This window comes from Biomphalaria glabrata, chromosome 2, assembly GCF_947242115.1.
Source record: "Biomphalaria glabrata chromosome 2, xgBioGlab47.1, whole genome shotgun sequence".
NCBI classification, from domain to species: domain Eukaryota; kingdom Metazoa; phylum Mollusca; class Gastropoda; family Planorbidae; genus Biomphalaria; species Biomphalaria glabrata.
Genome location: NC_074712.1, coordinates 38,586,826 through 38,592,825, shown reverse-complemented (window position 1 = coordinate 38,592,825; position 6,000 = coordinate 38,586,826). Strand labels below are relative to the sequence as shown.

At 34.8% G+C, this 6,000-nt stretch overlaps 1 protein-coding gene across 6 annotated transcripts in view; it reads left to right on the top strand.

Annotated features, from left to right (window-relative positions):
* Positions 1-2,356: 2,356 nt before the first annotated feature.
* LOC106055045 (probable E3 ubiquitin-protein ligase HERC4) overlaps positions 2,357-6,000 on the top strand; it is a 43,612-nt gene continuing 39,968 nt past the window's right edge. For 3 of the 6 annotated variants that reach the window (XM_056020428.1, XM_056020422.1, XM_056020424.1), the window contains exon 1: positions 2,357-2,477. The gene's annotated coding sequence lies outside the window, so the exon portion shown is untranslated. Of the gene's footprint in view, positions 2,527-6,000 lie in introns of all 6 variants that reach the window. The other 3 variants (XM_056020423.1, XM_056020425.1, XM_056020427.1) reach the window with 3 other exon arrangements.

Sequence of the window (6,000 nt, the reverse complement as noted above, 5' to 3'; positions counted from 1 at the left end):
GATTAAAAGGCAGGTTTCAATATTTTCATAAAGAATATCAGAATGAAATTCTATCAAAGGCAAATGAGAGATAAGAATGGAGAAAGAAGGTTGACCGATCATGTGTGGTACCCCAACGGTCCAGCAGAGCAAGGGATACGTGAAAGTAAAGGTGAAGTTTGATGTGAACCTGGCTTAACTGCTGTCTTTACCGAATAGTATGGTTACCTTATGTGTATCACGCTATAATATGAAAAACTAATTAGTAATTGTTGTTTTAAATTATGTTCCACTTATATGCCTATTAAATAGAGTTTTTCTTATTTTTTTTAAATATTCTTTTTTTTTTTGTGTGTAAATTTAGAAGTTATCATGACAGAATTTACTAAACTTAGCAGTACATTTGTAAAAACAAAAATTTATTTACAAAAATTCTAAAACCGTTTCCATAAATGTGTTTAACATATGGTAAATAGTCACCTCCCTTACTAAATACACGTGATTGTTACTATTAATAGTGAATAGTTGTAAAAATGGTGTATTTTTATGAAAAAAAAAAACTGCATGCAGACACACCACACAAAACTATTAGCGTCTTTTATCCTTTCGGGGCCGCTAAAAATTCCATTATTCTATGAAAAGTCTTCTATTTGCCACCAAATACCAACTTTTGCTTTGCTAGAAACATTGCGATATCAAGCAATATATAAGTGCAAAATGTTCCTCAGTTTTCTCATCTATACATCAATCATAGCAATGAATTCCTTGTCAATTTTTTTTTTAGCTTAAGTTCAAATGTTCCAAATTTGAAAGCCTGATAAATGTTCTTCAGTCTTTTCGCGAGTTTAAATTCTCATGGTGGATACGTCCACTATTTATCTAAACAAGAAAATCTTGCTTATGATTTTTTCCCCATTAAGAAAAAGTTTATTCAATCATGCTTTATGGTCTTTCTTCAATCGCATTTTTCCCACTCGGGTGTACCTATCCTTTTAATGGCAACCCAATCAGTGGAGAGTCCAGCTGTTTTAGACAAATTGGCCGCAATGTTCTGGAACGATCGCATTTTGATGCGGTTCCTCTCTCTCTCTCTCTCCACTGATCTTCTTAGCTTATATAATACAGACGTTACTTCAAAAAAGATTATTACGTCCTATGGTCGCATCATGCATCTGGTCAATGACTTATAAATTCTGCCAAGTCATTGGTTTTCCTGGCTGGCCCAGGCAACCCATTCCATGCTCTAATTATAGAATATCTAATAAGATATCTATAACTAATTATAGACTAATAGCACTGGGAAGAAGGAGCATTTGTACAAATTTGTGCTAGCATATGGAACAAGGAATGTGCCTTTATCTTTGTGTCTTTCTGATTATTTTATTATAATTCTAAAGCAGGCACTCAACAAAGGAAGAATAACAGTGATAGTGATCGATTTAGTAAATAAAATAAAAAACACACACAAACCAACAAGTTCTCTTAGCCTACTTCTTCAACTAGGCCGGAATCCACCATGTCTCTATTTCCTGTCTTGTATTTCCAACTCTCGTGTGGAACAGTGTGCTATAAGTGCGTACCATGTATATCAGTGCGGGAAGAGAGTTACAACAATATTTTGTTTTTGATTAACTACTATTGTGGTGGGTAGCCTCGAATCGACCCTTTTGTAGCGTTCAAATGCTGTCAGTACCACTGTACCCTCTCCCCTCCTTAAATTTAATGGGGCCATGTTGCATAAAATTCACATCATCAGAAAATTCCGCAATGTAGGCCTACACTGCTAAATTTAAGGGACTACAATGAATTTTGTTTCTCTTTAGCGAAACTCGACCCTGGCAGTGCCAGAGAATTCTAACATAATAATAATAAACTAAATGAAAACTACAAACAACTTTCGTGATCGTAGCCAGCAAGATTCGAGCTAGGGGTTCTAATAAAACGAAAAGCAAAGCTTCAATAATTAAACTCCATGAGCGTAGCCAAAGGGGGTTCCGATTTTTTTTAAAAAGCACATTAAAACTATAGATCTAGTTACCATTTGAGCCAAGCAATGTTTTTTTTTCTACCAGTTGCTGGAACTGGAACCCATTCATTATCATAAAGTAAATCTACCAGAATTCAAGCCATTACTGTCTTTACAAAATAAATAAAAAATAAAAATAAAGCAAATTATGCCATTTCAAGATAAATTAACTTAGTATTCTTAACATTGTTTTTATTTTTAAAGTCACTATCTTGGGATTTAATTTACAAATATCCTATTGGGCTTTATTTTGCAATGTGGGTATAGTGAAGTGATATGCCCACGGGCTGTGATTTTGAGCAGCACAAGTTGTTGTTTTTTTTAGGTCATAAGTTCATTTCCGCAAAGGGAAGCAAATGATCAATAAAAAAAAAACACTGAAATATGTTATTCTAGCCAAACAACTCAAACTAAACTGTACTAAAACTAAACTAACTTCTAAGCAACATCATCGCATAAATGATATTTTAAAGTAATCTTGATGAGATGTTAAATCTATAACACTACGTTGAATAAAAATTGTAATCAATAAAATTGAGTAGATCTATAATAATCTAGATCTAGTTGAATAATGTAGATGATAGATAATAGATTAAGATTAAATTTAGATTCTGGTTCTACTACTCAGACAGTCACAGACTGAGTGAGTCTGTCTCTGTCTACTGAGACTATTGACTACTCTTTTTTTTTTACTCTACTAGACTCCTATAGACTATAGCAGTGTTTCTCAAACTTTTTGTCTGGCGGCACAGTAAAAAAACTACAAAAATTTTGCGGCACACCACGAAGAGCAACAGTTGTTTTATAATAAAAAAGAAAAAAAGATTTGACCTGTTTTTAAGTATTATATTTAATGTGCAGGGTGTGCCTGTTGTTGAGAGCAAATGCAATCTAATCGAGGCTCCAGAGTCGACAAACAAACTCGCATTTCATCGTCTATTGTAAGAAGTCGCTCTCTTTTCTTAGACTTGATTTCAGTCAGTGCTGAAAATCCAAACTCACAAAACCATGAAGATGCAAATGGAAGAATTATTTTGATTGCTTTTAAACTGATTGCAGGATATAACTTGTTGATTGAAATCCAAAACACATCCAGGCTTTTCTCGGCAAAACTTGACTTTAGAACTGCATCGTTTTTAAATCAACGAGCTGCTCTGCTTCTTCAGTTGTCAGATTTGTAGCTTCATTGTTTCCAAATAAATAGCTGACCCATCCATACTCATTACTTCCAACTGTTGGGAAGTAATGCTGCAGGTGTGTCAAAGTGTGCAAAATTTCGGGGGTGATTTCTTTCTTTGAAGCACATTCATTGAAAGTAGCAAAGCAGTCGAAGACTCCTTTCGAGATCTTACTTTGACACAAAGACAATTTTCCACCAAATGACTTCAGTTTTGAGGATGCAGTGATGATGATTTCCGATGGTCCTTAAAGACTTAAATTCAATGAATTTATTTTGTCAAATAAATCAGAGAGAAATGTCACCTTAACCCACCAGATCTCGTCATGAATAGAAAACCCAAAGTATTTATTTTTCAGCCTCCAAGAATGAAATCAGCTCAGCCTTGAGTTGGACGACACGCTTTAACACTTTTCCCATGGAGAGCCAACGAACGTTGGTGTGATACAGGAGACATTTGTAGTCTGAATCCATTGCTTCACAGAGTTGAGAGAAAGCAAGCGGTCGAGATTTGATGAAGTTTACAACTCCAATCACTTGATCCAGAACAGACATCAAATCTTTCGGCAAAGACTTGAAGGCAAGAGCTTCTCTGTGGATCATGCAGTGAACAACTAATACATTTGGATTTTCTTGACGCACAAGAGTGACGAATCCCTTTCTATTTCCCTGCATGGAAGGACAGCCATCGGTGCAAACGCTGACAGTTTTTCCACTGTAGTGTGAAGAGCAAAATGTTTTCGTTCACCACTTAAAAAATATCTTCGCCTTTGGTCGTAGTTGGTAAGTCTTTTCAAAATAAGAATTCGTTGACACATTTTTCATCCTTTATGAACCGAATAAAAGCTAGCAGCTGGGCTTGGCCGCTAACGTCAGTGGATTCATCAACTTGAAGAGACCACAGCAGAGACACTTCATCGTCAGTCACGTCGAAGTGTTCGCAGATTTGATCTTATAAATCTGACGATAAGTCTTCAATTCTGCGCGAGATATTATCATTTGACAAAGGAACTTTTTTAACTTTTTCGGCGGCATCGGGTCCAAAGATAGTTTCAACAACTATTGCTAAAGCTGGTCCAATGACTGATTCAGATTCTGTGTGTGCTTTCTTGCGTTTTGCTAATAACTGAGCAACCTTATAACTTGCAATCAATCCCTTTTCTGGCAGCTTTAGGTAGTTCGTAAGTTTCTTAGCTTGTTTATTTTGTTGAGCCCTGATGTTTTCCAAGTATTCCTTCGGTCGCGCTTTTACAGCTGGATGTTTTGTTTCCAAGTGTCTCTTCAATTTGCTTGGAACAAGCGCCTCATTCGACAGAGTTGCATTGCAGATCAGACAGAATGGCAATGGAGAATTTTTCTCCATAGATAACAATGAACAACGCTTATTGATAACTTGTTATTATTAGCATACACATAAACAATTTACATGAAACACATCGCTTATTATTATCGTTACCAATTCAAGAACTGCTGTACTTCTACAAAGGCGGCCTACATTTGAGTCAATATATGTATTGTGGACTCTTCCATAACCTGAAGAGACCCCTTTCCATCACTATGGAGCGCTCTACTACTAGTACTGGTCTTTGCAAGTGGGGATGTCATCGCAACGTAAAATAAAAATTTAATAGTAGGCAGACCTGTGTAACGCTGCATGTGTGGCGTTCTGAAAACTCCCGCGGCACACCTGCAAATCTTCGGTGGCACACTAGTGTGCCGCGGCACACAGTTTGAGAAACACTGGACTATAGAGTTGATTCTAGACTAGGTCTAGTCAGTCTAGACTCAATCAAGAAAGAGTAGACATTGACTTTTACTTTAGTCTTTACAATGAATTTACACTTACACTATACAGCCTAGTTTTTAGCTTTTGCCTTTTACTTTTAGAGTTATTACTACTAGATCTAGATTCTAGATTATTATTAGATATTTAGATTTTTAGATAATTCATAAATTGTCATAATATAAAATAATTATTTAATTATATTTATAATAATTTTTAATTAATATTCTAGATTACATCTATTGATCTATTTGATTATAAATCTTTTATAATCTAATAATTATAATCTTATAATTATTAAATCTGGATCATAGAATGATGATAGATCTACTCTACTACTCTAGACTCAAGATCTAGATCTAATCAAGATTTAGATCTCTAGATCTGTCTCTCTGTGACTCTATGAAAAGTCTACACTTAGATCTATGACTTATCAGTGTGCTAATATCCTACATTCCTACTGTCCCTTACTCACTGTAACTAGTGTAAGCCTCTTACAATTGAGTAATTGTCACAGTATTGAATACTTCAGTATTGTCACAACTCACAGCAATAGATTTTGAATAGAATAAATAGATAATAGATTATGATTATCAAAATCTAATCTAGATCTGATAGGAATAGGAATCTGATCTATTCCTTATTATCATGATTTAGATTGACAGTGCACAAACTGATAAAGTAATATATAATATTATTGAATTTAAAAAATATTATAATATAGATGTTATGTTAATCAAATAATCATTCTGCACCTTGCAGTCATATAACACATTAGTAGCTATTTGGCCTCTACACTGCAAATAATGCAAAACACTGGCCTACTGCTGACTCTAGATCTAGTGTAGACTCAATCTACTATCCCATCACTAACTCTGAGTATAGAAGTAAGAACGGCAAATTGAAAGGAATAATCTAAAACACTATGGCAGCAAAACAACTGCAAAATGCAGTAATGCCTTAGATACTCACCCTAAACAGGGGTACACAGACAAACCTCAAAAGAAAAGTTATATCAGCTTAGTTACAGAATAA